The sequence below is a fragment of the Eurosta solidaginis genome, unplaced genomic scaffold, assembly GCF_040869045.1.
Source record: "Eurosta solidaginis isolate ZX-2024a unplaced genomic scaffold, ASM4086904v1 ctg00001167.1, whole genome shotgun sequence".
Classification (NCBI taxonomy): Eukaryota; Metazoa; Arthropoda; class Insecta; order Diptera; family Tephritidae; genus Eurosta; species Eurosta solidaginis.
Window position 1 is genome coordinate 393,104 of NW_027136982.1, and position 23,168 is coordinate 416,271.

The following is a 23,168-nucleotide window of genomic DNA, read 5'->3' on the forward strand; positions in this document are numbered from 1 at the left end:
TCAAAAATTGTCGCTCTGATGCAAACAACTGATGAGTTATCTACTTAAATTTGATGAACAAAACGACTTACATATTTTAAACATGCTAACCTTTAGCCCGGTAAGCAAATTAAAAAAAAACGCAATATGTAGGCTACACGAGAACGGAGACGTCGAGTAACCAAAACAAATGCGTTAAACAAATTCGTACACGTTATTTATCAATTTAACTCTAGAATTAAAGGATATACAACGAGAAACAACGTTTGACAACCTTTAAACAGTTTTAATAACTATCTCAAAAATTATCGCTCTGATGCAAACAACTGATGAGTTTTCTACTTAAATTTGATGAACAAAACGACTTACGTATTTTAAACATGCTAACCTTTAGCCCGGTAAGCAAATTAAAAAAAAACGCAATATGTAGGCTACACGAGAACGGAGACGTCGAGTAACCAAAACAAATGCGTTAAACAAATTCGTACACGTTATTTATCAATTTAACTTTAGAATTAAAGGATATACAACGAGAAACAACGTTTGACAACCTTTAAACAGTTTTAATAACTATCTCAAAAATTATCGCTCTGATGCAAACAACTGATGAGTTATCTACTTAAATATGATGAACAAAACGACTTACGTATTGTAAACATGCTAACCTTTAGCCCGGTAAGCAAATTAAAAAAAAAACGCAATATGTAGGCTACACGAGAACGGAGACGTCGAGTAACCAAAACAAATGCGTTAAACAAATTCGTACACGTTATTTATCAATTTAACTCTAGAATTAAAGGATATACAACGAGAAACAACGTTTGACAACCTTTAAACAGTTTTAATAACTATCTCAAAAATTATCGCTCTGATGCAAACAACTGATGAGTTATCTACTTAAATTTGATGAACAAAACGACTTACGTATTTTAAACATGCTAACCTTTAGCCCGGTAAGCAAATTAAAAAAAAAACGCAATATGTAGGCTACACGAGAACGGAGACGTCGAGTAACCAAAACAAATGCGTTAAACAAATTCGTACACGTTATTTATCAATTTAACTCTAGAATTAAAGGATATACAACGAGAAACAACGTTTGACAACCTTTAAACAGTTTTAATAACTATCTCAAAAATTATCGCTCTGATGCAAACAACTGATGAGTTATCTACTTAAATATGATGAACAAAACGACTTACGTATTGTAAACATGCTAACCTTTAGCCCGGTAAGCAAATTAAAAAAAAAACGCAATATGTAGGCTACACGAGAACGGAGACGTCGAGTAACCAAAAAAAATGCGTTAAACAAATTCGTACACGTTATTTATCAATTTAACTCTAGAATTAAAGGATATACAACGAGAAACAACGTTTGACAACCTTTAAACAGTTTTAATAACTATCTCAAAAATTATCGCTCTGATGCAAACAACTGATGAGTTATCTACTTAAATTTAATGAACAAAACGACTTACGTATTTTAAACATGCTAACCTTTAGCCCGGTAAGCAAATTAATAAAAAAACGCAATATGTAGGCTACACGAGAACGGAGACGTCGAGTAACCAAAACAAATGCGTTAAACAAATTCGTACACGTTATTTATCAATTTAACTCTAGAATTAAAGGATATACAACGAGAAACAACGTTTGACAACCTTTAAACAGTTTTAATAACTATCTCAAAAATTATCGCTCTGATGCAAACAACTGATGAGTTATCTACTTAAATTTAATGAACAAAACGACTTACGTATTTTAAACATGCTAACCTTTAGCCCGGTAAGCAAATTAATAAAAAAACGCAATATGTAGGCTACACGAGAACGGAGACGTCGAGTAACCAAAACAAATGCGTTAAAAAAATTCGTACACGTTATTTATCAATTTAACTCTAGAATTAAAGGATATACAACGAGAAACAACGTTTGACAACCTTTAAACAGTTTTAATAACTATCTCAAAAATTATCGCTCTGATGCAAACAACTGATGAGTTATCTACTTAAATTTAATGAACAAAACGACTTACGTATTTTAAACATGCTAACCTTTAGCCCGGTAAGCAAATTAATAAAAAAACGCAATATGTAGGCTACACGAGAACGGAGACGTCGAGTAACCAAAACAAATGCGTTAAACAAATTCGTACACGTTATTTATCAATTTAACTCTAGAATTAAAGGATATACAACGAGAAACAACGTTTGACAACCTTTAAACAGTTTTAATAACTATCTCAAAAATTATCGCTCTGATGCAAACAACTGATGAGTTATCTACTTAAATATGATGAACAAAACGACTTACGTATTGTAAACATGCTAACCTTTAGCCCGGTAAGCATATTAAAAAAAAAACGCAATATGTAGGCTACACGAGAACGGAGACGTCGAGTAACCAAAACAAATGCGTTAAACAAATTCGTACACGTTATTAATCAATTTAACTCTAGAATTAAAGGATATACAACGAGAAACAACGTTTGACAACCTTTAAACAGTTTTAATAACTATCTCAAAAATTATCGCTCTGATGCAAACAACTGATGAGTTATCTACTTAAATATGATGAACAAAACGACTTACGTATTGTAAACATGCTAACCTTTAGCCCGGTAAGCAAATTAAAAAAAAAACGCAATATGTAGGCTACACGAGAACGGAGACGTCGAGTAACCAAAACAAATGCGTTAAACAAATTCGTTCACGTTATTTATCAATTTAACTCTAGAATTAAAGGATATACAACGAAAAACAACGTTTGACAACCTTTAAACAGTTTTAATAACTATCTCAAAAATTATCGCTCTGATGCAAACAACTGATGAGTTATCTACTTAAATTTGATGAACAAAACGACTTACGTATTTTAAACATGCTAACCTTTAGCCCGGTAAGCAAATTAAAAAAAAAAACGTAATATGTAGGCTACACGAGAACGGAGACGTCGAGTAACCAAAACAAATGCGTTAAACAAATTCGTACACGTTATTTATCAATTTAACTCTAGAATTAAAGGATATACAACGAGAAACAACGTTTGACAACCTTTAAACAGTTTTAATAACTATCTCAAAAATTATCGCTCTGATGCAAACAACTGATGAGTTATCTACTTAATTATGATGAACAAAACGACTTACGTATTGTAAACATGCTAACCTTTAGCCCGGTAAGCAAATTAAAAAAAAAAACGCAATATGTAGGCTACACGAGAACGGAGACGTCGAGTAACCAAAACAAATGCGCTAAACAAATTCGTACACGTTATTTATCAATTTAACTCTAGAATTAAAGGATATACAACGAGAAACAACGTTTGACAACCTTTAAACAGTTTTAATAACTATCTCAAAAATTATCGCTCTGATGCAAACAACTGATGAGTTATCTACTTAAATTTGATGAACAAAACGACTTACGTATTTTAAACATGCTAACCTTTAGCCCGGTAAGCAAATTAAAAAAAAAACGCAATATGTAGGCTACACGAGAACGGAGACGTCGAGTAACCAAAACAAATGCGTTAAACAAATTCGTACACGTTATTTATCAATTTAACTATAGAATTAAAGGATATACAACGAGAAACAACGTTTGACAACCTTTAAACAGTTTTAATAACTATCTCAAAAATTATCGCTCTGATGCAAACAACTGATGAGTTATCTACTTAAATATGATGAACAAAACGACTTACGTATTGTAAACATGCTAACCTTTAGCCCGGTAAGCAAATTAAAAAAAAAACGCAATATGTAGGCTACACGAGAACGGAGACGTCGAGTAACCAAAACAAATGCGTTAAACAAATTCGTACACGTTATTTATCAATTTAACTCTAGAATTAAAGGATATACAATGAGAAACAACGTTTGACAACCTTTAAACAGTTTTAATAACTATCTCAAAAATTATCGCTCTGATGCAAACAACTGATGAGTTATCTACTTAAATTTGATGAACAAACCGACTTACGTATTTTAAACATGCTAACCTTTAGCCCGGTAAGCAAATTAAAAAAAAAACGCAATATGTAGGCTACACGAGAACGGAGACGTCGAGTAACCAAAACAAATGCATTAAACAAATTCGTACACGTTATTTATCAATTTAACTCTAGAATTAAAGGATATACAACCAGAAACAACGTTTGACAACCTTTAAACAGTTTTAATAACTATCTCAAAAATTATCGCTCTGATGCAAACAACTGATGAGTTATCTACTTAAATATGATGAACAAAACGACTTACGTATTTCAAACATGCTAACCTTTAGCCCGGTAAGCAAATTAAAAAAAAAACGCAATATGTAGGCTACAACAGAACGGAGACGTCGAGTAACCAAAACAAATGCGTTAAACAAATTCGTACACGTTATTTATCAATTTAACTCTAGAATTAAAGGATATACAACGAGAAACAACGTTTGACAACCTTTAAACAGTTTTAATAACTATCTCAAAAATTGTCGCTCGGATGCAAACAACTGATGAGTTATCTACTTAAATTTGATGAACAAAACGACTTACCTATTTTAAACATGCTAACCTTTAGCCCGGTAAGCAAATTAAAAAAAAAACGCAATATGTAGGCTACACGAGAACGGAGACGTCGAGTAACCAAAACAAATGCGTTAAACAAATTCGTACACGTTATTTATCAATTTAACTCTAGAATTAAAGGATATACAACGAGAAACAACGTTTGACAACCTTTAAACAGTTTTAATAACTATCTCAAAAATTATCGCTCTGATGCAAACAACTGATGAGTTATCTACTTAAATTTGTTGAACAAAACGACTTACGTATTTTAAACATGCTAACCTTTAGCCCGGTAAGCAAATTAAAAAAAAAACGCAATATGTAGGCTACACGAGAACGGAGACGTCGAGTAACCAAAACAAATGCGTTAAACAAATTCGTACACGTTATTTATCAATTTAGCTCTAGAATTAAAGGATATACAACGAGAAACAACGTTTGACAACCTTTAAACAGTTTTAATAACTATCTCAAAAATTATCGCTCTGATGCAAACAACTGATGAGTTATCTACTTAAATTTGATGAACAAAACGACTTACGTATTTTAAACATGCTAACCTTTAGCCCGGTAAGCAAATTAAAAAAAAACGCAATATGTAGGCTACACGAGAACGGAGACGTCGAGTAACCAAAACAAATGCGTTAAACAAATTCGTACACGTTATTTATCAATTTAACTCTAGAATTAAAGGATATACAACGAGAAACAACGTTTGACAACCTTTAAACAGTTTTAATAACTATCTCAAAAATTATCGCTCTGATACAAACAACTGATGAGTTATCTACTTAAATTTGATGAACAAAACGACTTACGTATTTTAAACATGCTAACCTTTAGCCCGGTAAGAAAATTAAAAAATAAACGCAATATGTAGGATACACGAGAACGGAGACGTCGAGTAACCAAAACAAATGCGTTAAACAAATTCGTACACGTTATTTATCAATTTAACTCTAGAATTAAAGGATATACAACGAGAAACAACGTTTGACAACCTTTAAACAGTTTAAATAACTATCTCAAAAATTATCGCTCTGATGCAAACAACTGATGAGTTATCTACTTAAATACGATGAACAAAACGACTTACGTATTTTAAACATGCTAACCTTTAGCCCGGTAAGCAAATTAAAAAAAAACGCAATATGTAAGCTACACGAGAACGGAGACGTCGAGTAACCAAAACAAATGCGTTAAACAAATTCGTACACGTTATTTATCAATTTAACTCTAGAATTAAAGGATACACAACGAGAAACAACGTTTGACAACCTTTAAACAGTTTTAATAACTATCTCAAAAATTATCGCTCTGATGCAAACAACTGATGAGTTATCTACTTAAATATGATGAACAAAACGACTTACGTATTTTAAACATGCTAACCTTTAGCCCGGTAAGCAAATTAAAAAAAAAACGCAATATGTAGGCTACACGAGAACGGAGACGTCGAGTAACCAAAACAAATGCGTTAAACAAATTCGTACACGTTATTTATCAATTTAACTCTAGAATTAAAGGATACACAACGAGAAACAACGTTTGACAACCCTTAAACAGTTTTAATAACTATCTCAAAAATTATCGCTCTGATGCAAACAACTGATGAGTTATCTAATTAGATATGATGAACAAAACGACTTACGTATTTTAAACATGCTAACCTTTAGCCCGGTAAGCAAATTTAAAAAAAACGCAATATGTAGGCTACACGAGAACGGAGACATCGAGTAACCAAAACAAATGCGTTAAACAAATTCGTACACGTTATTTATCAATTTAACTCTAGAATTAAAGGATATACAACGAGAAACAACGTTTGACAACCTTTAAACAGTTTTAATAACTATCTCAAAAATTGTCGCTCTGATGCAAACAACTGCTGAGTTATCTACTTAAATTTGATGAACAAAACGACTTACGTATTTTAAACATGCTAACCTTTAGCCCGGTAAGCAAATTAAAAAAAAAAACGCAATATGTAGGCTACACGAGAACGGAGACGTCGAGTAACCAAAACAAATGACTTAAACAAATTCGTACACGTTATTTATCAATTTAACTCTAGAATTATAGGATATACAACGAGAAACAACGTTTGACAACCTTTAAACAGTTTTAATAACTATCTCAAAAATTGTCGCTCTGATGCAAACAACTGATGAGTTATCTACTTAAATTTTATGAACAAAACGACTTACGTATTTTAAACATGCTAACCTTTAGCCCGGTAAGCAAATTAAAAAAAAAACGCGATATGTAGGCTACACGAGAACGGAGACGTCGAGTAACCAAAACAAATGCGTTAAACAAATTCGTACACGTTATTTATCAATTTAACTCTAGAATTAAAGGATATACAACGAGAAACAACGTTTGACAACCTTTAAACAGTTTTAATAACTATCTCAAAAATTATCGCTCTGATGCAAACAACTGATGAGTTATCTACTTAAATTTGATGAACAAAACGACTTACGTATTTTAAACATGCTAACCTTTAGCCCGGTAAGCAAATTAAAAAAAAAAAACGCAATATGTGGGCTACACGAGAACGGAGACGTCGAGTAACCAAAACAAATGCGTTAAACAAATTCGTACACGTTATTTATCAATTTAACTCTAGAATTAAAGGATATACAACGAGAAACAACGTTTGACAACCTTTAAACAGTTTTAATAACTATCTCAAAAATTATCGCTCTGATGCAAACAACTGATGAGTTATCTACTTAAATATGATGAACAAAACGACTTACGTATTTTAAACATGCTAACCTTTAGCCCGGTAAGCAAATTAAAAAAAAAAACGCAATATGTATGCTACACGAGAACGGAGACGTCAAGTAACCAAAACAAATGCGTTAAACAAATTCGTACACGTTATTTATCAATTTAACTCTAGAATTAAAGGATATACAACGAGAAACAACGTTTGACAACCTTTAAACAGTTTTAATAACTATCTCAAAAATTATCGCTCTGATGCAAACAACTGATGAGTTATCTACTTAAATATGATGAACAAGACGACTTACGTATTTTAAACATGCTAACCTTTAGCCCGGTAAGCAAACTAAAAAAAAAACGCAATATGTAGGCTACACGAGAACGGAGACGTCGAGTAACCAAAACAAATGCGTTAAACAAATTCGTACACGTTATTTATCAATTTAACTCTAGAATTAAAGGATATACAACAAGAAACAACGTTTGACAACCTTTAAACAGTTTTAATAACTATCTCAAAAATTATCGCTCTGATGCAAACAACTGATGAGTTATCTACTTAAATTTGATGAACAAAACGACTTACGTATTTTAAACATGCTAACCTTTAGCCCGGTAAGCAAATTAAAAAAAAACGCAATATGTAGGCTACACGAGAACGGAGACGTCGAGTAACCAAAACAAATGCGTTAAACAAATTCGTACACGTTATTTATAAATTTAACTCTAGAATTAAAGGATATACAACGAGAAACAACGTTTGACAACCTTTAAACAGTTTTAATAACTATCTCAAAAATTGTCGCTCTGATGCAAACAACTGATGAGTTATCTACTCAAATTTGTTGAACAAAACGACTTACGTATTTTAAACATGCTAACCTTTAGCCCGGTAAGCAAATTAAAAAAAAACGCAATATGTAGGCTACACGAGAACGGAGACGTCGAGTAACCAAAACAAATGCGTTAAACAAATTCGTACACGTTATTTATCAATTTAACTCTAGAATTAAAGGATATACAACGAGAAACAACGTTTGACAACCTTTAAACAGTTTTAATAACTATCTCAAAAATTATCGCTCTGATGCAAACAACTGATGAGTTATCTACTTAAATATGATGAACAAAACGACTTACGTATTTTAAACATGCTAACCTTTAGCCCGGTAAGCAAATTAAAAAAAAAACGCAATATGTAGGCTACACGAGAACGGAGACGTCGAGTAACCAAAACAAATGCGTTAAACAAATTCGTACACGTTATTTATCAATTTACCTCTAGAATTAAAGGATATACAACGAGAAACAACGTTTGACAACCTTTAAACAGTTTTAATAACTATCTCAAAAATTGTCGCTCTGATGCAAACAACTGATGAGTTATCTACTTAAATTTGATGAACAAAACGACTTACGTATTTTAAACATGCTAACCTTTAGCCCGGTAAGCAAATTAAAAAAAAAACGCAATATGTAGGCTACACGAGAACGGAGACGTCGAGTAACCAAAACAAATGCGTTAAACAAATTCGTACACGTTATTTATCAATTTAACTCTAGAATTAAAGGATATACAACGAGAAACAACGTTTGACAACCTTTAAACAGTTTTAATAACTATCTCAAAAATTATCGCTCTGATGCAAACAACTGATGAGTTATCTACTTAAATTTGATGAACAAAACGACTTACGTATTTTAAACATGCTAACCTTTAGCCCGGTAAGCAAATTAAAAAAAAAACGCAATATGTAGGCTACACGAGAACGGAGACGTCGAGTAACCAAAACAAATGCGTTAAACAAATTCGTACACGTTATTTATCAATTTAACTCTAGAATTAAAGGATATACAACGAGAAACAACGTTTGACAACCTTTAAACAGTTTTAATAACTATCTCAAAGTTATCGCTCTGATGCAAACAACTGATGAGTTATCTACTTAAATATGATGAACAAAACGACTTACGTATTTTAAACATGCTAACCTTTAGCCCGGTAAGCAAATTAAAAAAAAAACGCAATATGTAGGCTACACGAGAACGGAGACGTCAAGTAACCAAAACAAATGCGTTAAACAAATTCGTACACATTATTTATCAATTTAACTCTAGAATTAAAGGATATACAACGAGAAACAACGTTTGACAACCTTTAAACAGTTTTAGTAACTATCTCAAAAATTATCGCTCTGATGCAAACAACTGATGAGTTATCTACTTAAATATGATGAACAAAACGACTTACGTATTTTAAACATGCTAACCTTTATCCCGGTAAGCAAATTAAAAAAAAAACGCAATATGTAGGCTACACGAGAACGGAGACGTCGAGTAACCAAAACAAATGCGTTAAACAAATTCGTACACGTTATTTATCAATTTAACTCTAGAATTAAAGGATATACAACGAGAAACAACGTTTGACAGCCTTTAAACAGTTTTAATAACTATCTCAAAAATTGTCGCTCTGATGCAAACAACTGCTGAGTTATCTACTCAAATTTGTTGAACAAAACGACTTACGTATTTTAAACATGCTAACCTTTAGCCCGGTAAGACAATTAAAAAAAAAACGCAATATGTAGGCTACACGAGAACGGAGACGTCGAGTAACCAAAACAAATGCGTTAAACAAATTCGTACACGTTATTTATCAATTTAACTCTAGAATTAAAGGATATACAACGAGAAACAACGTTTGACAATCTTTAAACAGTTTTAATAACTATCTCAAAAATTATCGCTCTGATGCAAACAACTGATGAGTTATCTACTTAAATTTGATGAACAAAACGACTTACGTATTTTAAACATGCTAACCTTTAGCCCGGTAAGCAAATAAAAAAAAAAAAACGCAATATGTAGGCTACACGAGAACGGAGACGTCGAGTAACCAAAACAAATGCGTTAAACAAATTCGTACACGTTATTTATCAATTTAACTGTAGAATTAAAGGATATACAACGAGAAACAACGTTTGACAACCTTTAAACAGTTTTAATAACTATCTCAAAAATTATCGCTCTGATGCAAACAACTGATGAGATCTACTTAAATATGATGAACAAAACGACTTACGTATTTTAAACATGCTAACCTTTAGCCCGGTAAGCAAATTAAAAAAAAAACGCAATATGTAGGCTACACGAGAACGGAGACGTCGAGTAACCAAAACAAATGCGTTAAACAAATTCGTACACGTTATTTATCAATTTAACTCTAGAATTAAAGGATATACAACGAGAAACAACGTTTGACAACCTTTAAACAGTTTTAATAACTATCTCAAAAATTGTCGCTCGGATGCAAACAACTGATGAGTTATCTACTTAAATTTGATGAACAAAACGACTTACCTATTTTAAACATGCTAACCTTTAGCCCGGTAAGCAAATTAAAAAAAAAACGCAATATGTAGGCTACACGAGAACGGAGACGTCGAGTAACCAAAACAAATGCGTTAAACAAATTCGTACACGTTATTTATCAATTTAACTCTAGAATTAAAGGATATACAACGAGAAACAACGTTTGACAACCTTTAAACAGTTTTAATAACTATCTCAAAAATTATCGCTCTGATGCAAACAACTGATGAGTTATCTACTTAAATTTGTTGAACAAAACGACTTACGTATTTTAAACATGCTAACCTTTAGCCCGGTAAGCAAATTAAAAAAAAAACGCAATATGTAGGCTACACGAGAACGGAGACGTCGAGTAACCAAAACAAATGCGTTAAACAAATTCGTACACGTTATTTATCAATTTAGCTCTAGAATTAAAGGATATACAACGAGAAACAACGTTTGACAACCTTTAAACAGTTTTAATAACTATCTCAAAAATTATCGCTCTGATGCAAACAACTGATGAGTTATCTACTTAAATTTGATGAACAAAACGACTTACGTATTTTAAACATGCTAACCTTTAGCCCGGTAAGCAAATTAAAAAAAAACGCAATATGTAGGCTACACGAGAACGGAGACGTCGAGTAACCAAAACAAATGCGTTAAACAAATTCGTACACGTTATTTATCAATTTAACTCTAGAATTAAAGGATATACAACGAGAAACAACGTTTGACAACCTTTAAACAGTTTTAATAACTATCTCAAAAATTATCGCTCTGATACAAACAACTGATGAGTTATCTACTTAAATTTGATGAACAAAACGACTTACGTATTTTAAACATGCTAACCTTTAGCCCGGTAAGAAAATTAAAAAATAAACGCAATATGTAGGCTACACGAGAACGGAGACGTCGAGTAACCAAAACAAATGCGTTAAACAAATTCGTACACGTTATTTATCAATTTAACTCTAGAATTAAAGGATATACAACGAGAAACAACGTTTGACAACCTTTAAACAGTTTAAATAACTATCTCAAAAATTATCGCTCTGATGCAAACAACTGATGAGTTATCTACTTAAATACGATGAACAAAACGACTTACGTATTTTAAACATGCTAACCTTTAGCCCGGTAAGCAAATTAAAAAAAAACGCAATATGTAAGCTACACGAGAACGGAGACGTCGAGTAACCAAAACAAATGCGTTAAACAAATTCGTACACGTTATTTATCAATTTAACTCTAGAATTAAAGGATACACAACGAGAAACAACGTTTGACAACCTTTAAACAGTTTTAATAACTATCTCAAAATTATCGCTCTGATGCAAAACAACTGATGAGTTATCTACTTAAATATGATGAACAAAAACGACTTACGTATTTTAAACATGCTAACCTTTAGCCCGGTAAGCAAATTAAAAAAAAACGCAATATGTAGGCTACACGAGAACGGAGACGTCGAGTAACCAAAACAAATGCGTTAAACAAATTCGTACACGTTATTTATCAATTTAACTCTAGAATTAAAGGATACACAACGAGAAACAACGTTTGACAACCCTTAAACAGTTTTAATAACTATCTCAAAAATTATCGCTCTGATGCAAACAACTGATGAGTTATCTAATTAGATATGATGAACAAAACGACTTACGTATTTTAAACATGCTAACCTTTAGCCCGGTAAGCAAATTAAAAAAAAAACGCAATATGTAGGCTACACGAGAACGGAGACATCGAGTAACCAAAACAAATGCGTTAAACAAATTCGTACACGTTATTTATCAATTTAACCTCTAGAATTAAAGGATATACAACGAGAAACAACGTTTGACAACCTTTAAACAGTTTTAATACCTATCTCAAAAATTATCGCTCTGATGCAAACAACTGATGAGTTATCTACTTAAATTTTGATGAACAAAGCGACTTACGTATTTTAAACATGCTAACCTTTAGCCCGGTAAGCAAATTAAAAAAAAAACGCAATATGTAGGCTACACGAGAACGGAGACGTCGAGTAACCAAAACAAAATGCGTTAAACAAATTCGTACACGTTTATTTATCATTAACTCTAGAATTAAAGGATATACAACGAGAAACAACGTTTGACAACCTTTAAACGTTTTAATAACTATCTCAAAGTTATCGCTCTGATGCAAACAACTGATGAGTTATCTACTTAAATATGATGAACAAAACGACTTACGTATTTTAAACATGCTAACCTTTAGCCCGGTAAGCAAATTAAAAAAAAAACGCAATATGTAGGCTACACGAGAACGGAGACGTCGAGTAACCAAAACAAATGCGTTAAACAAATTCGTACACGTTATTTATCAATTTAACTCTAGAATTAAAGGATATACAACGAGAAACAACGTTTGACAACCTTTTAAACAGTTTTAGTAACTATCTCAAAAATTATCGCTCTGATGCAAACAACTGATGAGTTATCTACTTAAATATGATGAACAAAACGACTTACGTATTTTAAACATGCTAACCTTTATCCCGGTAAGCAAATTAAAAAAAAACGCAATATGTAGGCTACACGAGAACGGAGACGTCGAGTAACCAAAACAAAATGCGTTAAACAAATTCGTACACGTTATTTATCAATTTAACTCTAGAATTAAAGGATATACAACGAGAAACAACGTTTGACAGCCTTTAAACAGTTTTAATAACTATCTCAAAAATTGTCGCTCTGATGCAAACAACTGCTGAGTTATCTACTCAAATTTGTTGAACAAAACGACTTACGTATTTTAAACATGCTAACCTTTAGCCCGGTAAGACAATTAAAAAAAAAACGCAATATGTAGGCTACACGAGAACGGAGACGTCGAGTAACCAAAACAAATGCGTTAAACAAATTCGTACACGTTTATTTATCAATTTAACTCTAGAATTAAAGGATATACAACGAGAAACAACGTTTGACAATCTTTAAACAGTTTTAATAACTATCTCAAAAATTATCGCTCTGATGCAAACAACTGATGAGTTATCTACTTAAATTTGATGAACAAAACGACTTACGTATTTTAAACATGCTAACCTTTAGCCCGGTAAGCAAATAAAAAAAAAAAAACGCAATATGTAGGCTACACGAGAACGGAGACGGTCGAGTAACCAAAACAAATGCGTTAAACAAATTCGTACACGTTATTTATCAATTTAACTGTAGAATTAAAGGATATACAACGAGAAACAACGTTTGACAACCTTTAAACAGTTTAATAACTATCTCAAAAATTATCGCTCTGATGCTAACAACTGATGAGATCTACTTAAATATGATGAACAAAACGACTTACGTATTTTAAACATGCTAACCTTTAGCCCGGTAAGGCAAATTAAAAAAAAAACGCAATATGTAGGCTACACGAGAACGGAGACGTCGAGTAACCAAAACAAATGCGTTAAACAAATTCGTACACGTTATTTATCAATTTAACTCTAGAATTAAAGATATACAACGAGGAAACAACGCTTTTGACAACCTTTAAACAGTTTTAATAACTATCTCAAAAATTATCGCTCTGATGCAAACAACTGATGAGTTATCTACTTAAATTTGATGAACAAAACGACTTACGTATTTTAAACATGCTAGCCTTTAGCCCGGTAAGCAAATTAAAAAAAAACGCAATATGTAGGCTACACGAGAACGGAGACGTCGAGTAACCAAAACAAATGCGTTAAACAAATTCGTACACGTTATTTATCAATTTAACTCTAGATTAAAGGATATACAACGAGAAACAACGTTTGACAACCTTTAAACAGTTTTAATAAACTATCTCAAAAATTATCGCTCTGATGCAAACAACTGATGAGTTATCTACTTAAATTTGATGACAAAACGACTTACGTATTTTAAACATGCTAACCTTTAGCCCGGTAAGCAAATTAAAAAAAAAAACGCAATATGTAGGCTACACGAGAACGGAGACGTCGAGTAACCAAAAACAAATGCGTTAAACAAATTCGTACACGTTATTTATCAATTTAACTCTAGAATTAAAGGATATACAACGAGAACAAACGTTTGACAACCTTTAAACAGTTTTAATAACTATCTCAAAATTATCGCTCTGATGCAAACAACTGATGAGTTATCTACTTAAATTTGATGAACAAAACGACTTACGTATTTTAAACATGCTAACCCTTTAGCCCGGTAAACAAATAAAAAAAAAACGCAATATGTAGGCTACACGAGAACGGGAGACGTCGAGTAACCAAAACAAATGCTCGTACACGTTATTTATCAATTTAACTCTAGAATTAAAGGATATACAACGAGAAACAACGTTTGACAACCTTTAAACAGTTTTAATAACTATCTCAAAAATTTTCGCTCCGATGCAAACAACTGATGAGTTATCTACTTAAATTTGATGAACAAAACGACTTACGTATTTTAAACATGCTAACCTTTAGCCCGGTAAGCAAATTAAAAAAAAAACGCAATATGTAAGCTACACGAGAACGGAGACGTCGAGTAAACAAAACAAATGCGTTAAACAAATTCGTACACGTTATTTATCAATTTAACTCTAGGATTAAAGGATATACAACGAGAAACAACGTTTGACAACCTTTAAACAGTTTTAATAACTATCTCAAAAATTGTCGCTCTGATGCAAACAACTGATGAGTTATCTACTTAAATTTGATGAACAAAACGACTTACGTATTTTAAACATGCTAACCTTTAGCCCGGTAAGCAAATTAAAAAAAAAACGCAATATGTAGGCTACACGAGAACGGAGACGTCGAGTAACCAAAACAAATGCGTTAAACAAATTCGTACACGTTATTTATCAATTTAACTCTAGAATTAAAGGATACACAACGAGAAACAACGTTTGACAACCTTTAAACAGTTTTAATAACTATCTCAAAAATTATCGCTCTGATGCAAACAACTGATGAGTTATCTACTTAAATTTGATGAACAAAACGACTTACGTATTTTAAACATGCTAACCTTTTGCCCGGTAAGCAAATTAAAAAAAAACGCAATATGTAGGCTACACGAGAACGGAGACGTCGAGTAACCAAAACAAATGCGTTAAACAAATTCGTACACGTTATTTATTAATTTAACTCTAGAATTAAAGGATATACAACGAGAAACAACGTTTGACAACCTTTAAACAGTTTTAATAACTATCTCAAAAATTGTCGCTCTGATGCAAACAACTGATGAGTTATCTACTTAAATTTGATGAACAAAACGACTTACGTATTTTAAGCATGCTAACCTTTAGCCCGGTAAGCAAATTAAAAAAAAAACGCAATATGTAGGCTACACGAGAACGGAGAAGTCGAGTAACCAAAACAAATGCGTTAAACAAATTCGTACACGTTATTTATCAATTTAACTCTAGGATTAAAGGATATACAACGAGAAACAACGTTTGACAACCTTTAAACAGTTTTAATAACTATCTCAAAAATTGTCGCTCTGATGCAAACAACTGATGAGTTATCTACTTAAATTTGATGAACAAAACGACTTACGTATTTTAAACATGCTAACCTTTAGCCCGGTAAGCAAATTAAAAAAAAAACGCAATATGTAGGCTACACGAGAACGGAGACGTCGAGTAACCAAAACAAATGCGTTAAACAAATTCGTACACGTTATTTATTAATTTAACTCTAGAATTAAAGGATATACAACGAGAAACAACGTTTGACAACCTTTAAACAGTTTTAATAACTATCTCAAAATTATCGCTCTGATGCAAACAACTGATGAGTTATCTACTTAAATATGATGAACAAAACGACTTACGTATTTTAAACATGCTAACCTTTAGCCCGGTAAGCAAATTAAAAAAAAAACGCAATATGTAGGCTACACGAGAACGGAGACGTCGAGTAACCAAACCAAATGCGTTAAACAAATTCGTACACGTTATTTATCAATTTAACTCTAGAATTAAAGGATATACAACGAGAAACAACGTTTGACAACCTTTAAACAGTTTTAATAACTATCTCAAAAATTATCGCTCTGATGCAAACAACTGATGAGTTATCTACTTAAATATGATGAACAAAACGACTTACGTATTTTAAACATGCTAACCTTTAGCCCGGTAAGCAAATTAAAAAAAAAACGCAATATGTAGGCTACACGAGAACGGAGACGTCGAGTAACCAAAACAAATACGTTAAACAAATTCGTACACGTTATTTATCAATTTAACTCTAGAATTAAAGGATATACAACGAGAAACAACGTTTGACAACCTTTAAACAGTTTTAATAACTATCTCAAAAATTATCGCTCTGATGCAAACAACTGATGAGTTATCTACTTAAATATGATGAACAAAACGACTTACGTATTTTAAACATGCTAACCTTTAGCCCGGTAAGCAAATTAAAAAAAAAAACGCAATATGTAGGCTACACGAGAACGGAGACGTCGAGTAACCAAAACAAATGCGTTAAACAAATTCGTACACGTTATTTATCAATTTAACTCTAGAATTAAAGGATATACAACGAGAAACAACGTTTGACAACCTTTAAACAGTTTTAATAACTATCTCAAAAATTGTCGCTCTGATGCAAACAACTGATGAGTTATCTACTTAAATTTGATGAACAAAACGACTTACGTATTTTAAACATGCTAACCTTTAGCCCGGTAAGCAAATTAAAAAAACAACGCAATATGTAGGCTACACGAGAACGGAGACGTCGAGTAACCAAAACAAATGCGTTAAACAAATTCGTACACGTTATTTATCAATTTAACTCTAGAATTAAAGGATATACAACGAGAAACAACGTTTGACAACCTTTAAACAGTTTTAATAACTATCTCAAAAATTATCGCTCTGATGCAAACAACTGATGAGTTATCTACTTAAATTTGTTGAACAAAACGACTTACGTATTTTAAACATGCTAACCTTTAGCCCGGTAAGCAAATTAAAAAAAAAACGCAATATGTAGGCTACACGAGAACGGAGACGTCGAGTAACCAAAACAAATGCGTTAAACAAATTCGTACACGTTATTTATCAATTTAACTCTAGAATTAAAGGATATACAACGAGAAACAACGTTTGACAACCTTTAAACAGTTTTAATAACTATCTCAAAATTATCGCTCTGATGCAAACAACTGATGAGTTATCTACTTAAATATGATGAACAAAACGACTTACGTATTTTAAACATGCTAACCTTTAGCCCGGTAAGCAAATTAAAAAAAAAACGCAATATGTAGGCTACACGAGAACGGAGACGTCGAGTAAACAAACAAATGCGTTAAACAAATTCGTACACGTTATTTATCAATTTAACTCTAGAATTAAAGGATATACAACGAGAAACAACGTTTGAAAACCTTTAAACAGTTTTAATAACTATCTCAAAAATTGTCGCTCTGATGCAAACAACTGATGAGTTATCTACTTAAATATGATGAACAAAACGACTTACGTATTTTAAACATGCTAACCTTTAGCCCGGTAAGCAAATTAAAAAAAAAAACGCAATATGTATGCTACACGAGAACGGAGACGTCGAGTAACCAAAACAAATGCGTTAAACAAATTCGTACACGTTATTTATCAATTTAACTCTAGAATTAAAGGATATACAACGAGAAACAACGTTTGACAACCTTTAAACAGTTTTAATAACTATCTCAAAAATTATCGCTCTGATGCAAACAACTGATGAGTTATCTACTTAAATATGATGAACAAAACGACTTACGTATTTTAAACATGCTAACCTTTAGCCCGGTAAGCAAACTAAAAAAAAAACGCAATATGTAGGCTACACGAGAACGGAGACGTCGAGTAACCAAAACAAATGCGTTAAACAAATTCGTACACGTTATTTATCAATTTAACTCTAGAATTAAAGGATATACAACAAGAAACAACGTTTGACAACCTTTAAACAGTTTTAATAACTATCTCAAAAATTATCGCTCTGATGCAAACAACTGATGAGTTATCTACTTAAATTTGATGAACAAAACGACTTACGTATTTTAAACATGCTAACCTTTAGCCCGGTAAGCAAATAAAAAAAAAAACGCAATATGTAGGCTACACGAGAACGGAGACGTCGAGTAACCAAAACAAATGCGTTAAACAAATTCGTACACGTTATTTATCAATTTAACTCTAGAATTAAAGGATATACAACGAGAAACAACGTTTGACAACCTTTAAACAGTTTTAATAACTATCTCAAAAATTGTCGCTCTGATGCAAACAACTGATGAGTTATCTACTCAAATTTGTTGAACAAAACGACTTACGTATTTTAAACATGCTAACCTTTAGCCCGGTAAGCAAATTAAAAAAAAAACGCAATATGTAGGCTACACGAGAACGGAGACGTCGAGTAACCAAAACAAATGCGTTAAACAAATTCGTACACGTTATTTATCAATTTAACTCTAGAATTAAAGGATATACAACGAGAAACAACGATTGACAACCTTTAAACAGTTTTAATAACTATCTCAAAAATTATCGCTCTGATGCAAACAACTGATGAGTTATCTACTTAAATATGATGAACAAAACGACTTACGTATTTTAAACATGCTAACCTTTAGCCCGGTAAGCAAATTAAAAAAAAAACGCAATATGTAGGCTACACGAGAACGGAGACGTCGAGTAACCAAAACAAATGCGTTAAACAAATTCGTACACGTTATTTATCAATTTAACTCTAGAATTAAAGGATATACAACGAGAAACAACGTTTGACAACCTTTAAACAGTTTTAATAACTATCTCAAAAATTGTCGCTCTGATGCAAACAACTGATGAGTTATCTACTTAAATTTGATGAACAAAACGACTTACGTATTTTAAACATGCTAACCTTTAGCCCGGTAAGCAAATTAAAAAAAAAACGCAATATGTAGGCTACACGAGAACGGAGACGTCGAGTAACCAAAACAAATGCGTTAAACAAATTCGTACACGTTATTTATCAATTTAACTCTAGAATTAAAGGATATACAACGAGAAACAACGTTTGACAACCTTTAAACAGTTTTAATAACTATCTCAAAAATTATCGCTCTGATGCAAACAACAGATGAGTTATCTACTTAAATTTGATGAACAAAACGACTTACGTATTTTAAACATGCTAACCTTTAGCCCGGTAAGCAAATTAAAAAAAAAACGCAATATGTAGGCTACACGAGAACGGAGACGTCGAGTAACCAAAACAAATGCGTTAAACAAATTCGTACACGTTATTTATCAATTTAACTCTAGAATTAAAGGATATACAACGAGAAACAACGTTTGACAACCTTTAAACAGTTTTAATAACTATCTCAAAGTTATCGCTCTGATGCAAACAACTGATGAGTTATCTACTTAAATATGATGAACAAAACGACTTACGTATTTTAAACATGCTAACCTTTAGCCCGGTAAGCAAATTAAAAAAAAAACGCAATATGTAGGCTACACGAGAACGGAGACGTCGAGTAACCAAAACAAATGCGTTAAACAAATTCGTACACGTTATTTATCAATTTAACTCTAGAATTAAAGGATATACAACGAGAAACAACGTTTGACAACCTTTAAACAGTTTTAATAACTATCTCAAAAATTGTCGCTCTGATGCAAACAACTGATGAGTTATCTACTTAAATATGATGAACAAAACGACTTACGTATTTTAAACATGCTAACCTTTAGCCCGGTAAGCAAATTAAAAAAAAAACGCAATATGTAGGCTACACGAGAACGGAGACGTCGAGTAACCAAAACAAATGCGTTAAACAAATTCGTACACGTTATTTATCAATTTAACTCTAGAATTAAAGGATATACAACGAGAAACAACGTTTGACAACCTTTAAACAGTTTTAATAACTATCTCAAAAATTGTCGCTCTGATGCAAACAACTGATGAGTTATCTACTTAAATTTGATGAACAAAACGACTTACGTATTTTAAACATGCTAACCTTTAGCCCGGTAAGCAAATTTAAAAAAAAAACGCAATATGTAGGCTACACGAGAACGGAGACGTCGAGTAACCAAAACAAATGCGTTAAACAAATTCGTACACGTTATTTATCAATTTAACTCTAGAATTAAAGGATATACAACGAGAAACAACGTTTGACAACCTTTAAACAGTTTTAATAACTATCTCAAAAATTATCGCTCTGATGCAAACAACAGATGAGTTATCTACTTAAATTTGATGAACAAAACGACTTACGTATTTTAAACATGCTAACCTTTAGCCCGGTAAGCAAATTAAAAAAAAAACGCAATATGTAGGCTACACGAGAACGGAGACGTCGAGTAACCAAAACAAATGCGTTAAACAAATTCGTACACGTTATTTATCAATTTAACTCTAGAATTAAAGGATATACAACGAGAAACAACGTTTGACAACCTTTAAACAGTTTTAATAACTATCTCAAAAGTTATCGCTCTGATGCAAACAACTGATGAGTTATCTACTTAAATATGATGAACAAAACGACTTACGTATTTTAAACATGCTAACCTTTAGCCCGGTAAGCAAATTAAAAAAAAAACGCAATATGTAGGCTACACGAGAACGGAGACGTCGAGTAACCAAAACAAATGCGTTAAACAAATTCGTACACGTTATTTATCAATTTAACTCTAGAATTAAAGGATATACAACGAGAAACAACGTTTGACAACCTTTAAACAGTTTTAATAACTATCTCAAAAATTATCCCTCTGATGCAAACAACTGATGAGTTATCTACTTAAATATGATGAACAAAACGACTTACGTATTTTAAACATGCTAACCTTTAGCCCGGTAAGCAAATTAAAAAAAAAACGCAATATGTAGGCTACACGAGAACGGAGACGTCGAGTAACCAAAACAAATGCGTTAAACAAATTCGTACACGTTATTTATTAATTTAACTCTAGAATTAAAGGATATACAACGAGAAACAACGTTTGACAGCCTTAAAACAGTTTTAATAACTATCTCAAAAATTGTCGCTCTGATGCAAACAACTGCTGAGTTATCTACTCAAATTTGTTGAACAAAACGACTTACGTATTTTAAAGATGCTAACCTTTAGCCCGGTAAGACAATTAAAAAAAAAACGCAATATGTAGGCTACACGAGAACGGAGACGTCGAGTAACCAAAACAAATGCGTTAAACAAATTCGTACACGTTATTTATCAATTTAACTCTAGAATTAAAGGATATACAACGAGAAACAACGTTTGACAACCTTTAAACAGTTTTAATAACTGTCTCAAAAATTATCGCTCTGATGCAAGCAACTGATGAGTTATCTACTTAAATTTGATGAACAAAACGACTTACGTATTTTAAACATGCTAACCTTTAGCCCGGTAAGCAAATAAAAAAAAAACGCAATATGTAGGCTACACGAGAACGGAGACGTCGAGTAACCAAAACAAATGCGTTAAACAAATTCGTACACGTTATTTATCAATTTAACTCTAGAATTAAAGGATATACAACGAGAAACAACGTTTGACAACCTTTAAACAGTTTTAATAACTATCTCAAAAATTATCGCTCTGATGCAAACAACTGATGAGTTATCTACTTAAATATGATGAACAAAACGACTTACGTATTTTAAACATGCTAACCTTTAGCCCGGTAAGCAAATTAAAAAAAAAACGCAATATGTAGGCTACACGAGAACGGAGACGTCGAGTAACCAAAACAAATGCGTTAAACAAATTCGTACACGTTATTTATCAATTTAACTCTAGAATTAAAGGATATACAACGAGAAACAACGTTTGACAACCTTTAAACAGTTTTAATAACTATCTCAAAAATTATCGCTCTGATGCAAACAACTGATGAGTTATCTACTTAAATTTGATGAACAAAACGACTTACGTATTTTAAACATGCTAACCTTTAGCCCGGTAAGCAAATTAAAAAAAAACGCAATATGTAGGCTACACGAGAACGGAGACGTCGAGTAACCAAAACAAATGCGTTAAACAAATTCGTACACGTTATTTATCAATTTAACTCTAGAATTAAAGGATATACAACGAGAAACAACGTTTGACAACCTTTAAACAGTTTTAATAACTATCTCAAAAATTATCGCTCTGATGCAAACAACTGATGAGTTATCTACTTAAATTTGATGAACAAAACGACTTACGTATTTTAACATGCTAACCTTTAGCCCGGTAAGCAAATTAAAAAAAAAACGCAATATGTAGGCTACACGAGAACGGAGACGTCGAGTAACCAAAACAAATGCGTTAAACAAATTCGTACACGTTATTTATCAATTTAACTCTAGAATTAAAGGATATACAACGAGAAACAACGTTTGACAACCTTTAAACAGTTTTAATAACTATCTCAAAAATTATTACTCTGATGCAAACAACTGATGAGTTATCTACTTAAATTTGATGAACAAAACGACTTACGTATTTTAAACATGCTAACCTTTAGCCCGGTAAACAAA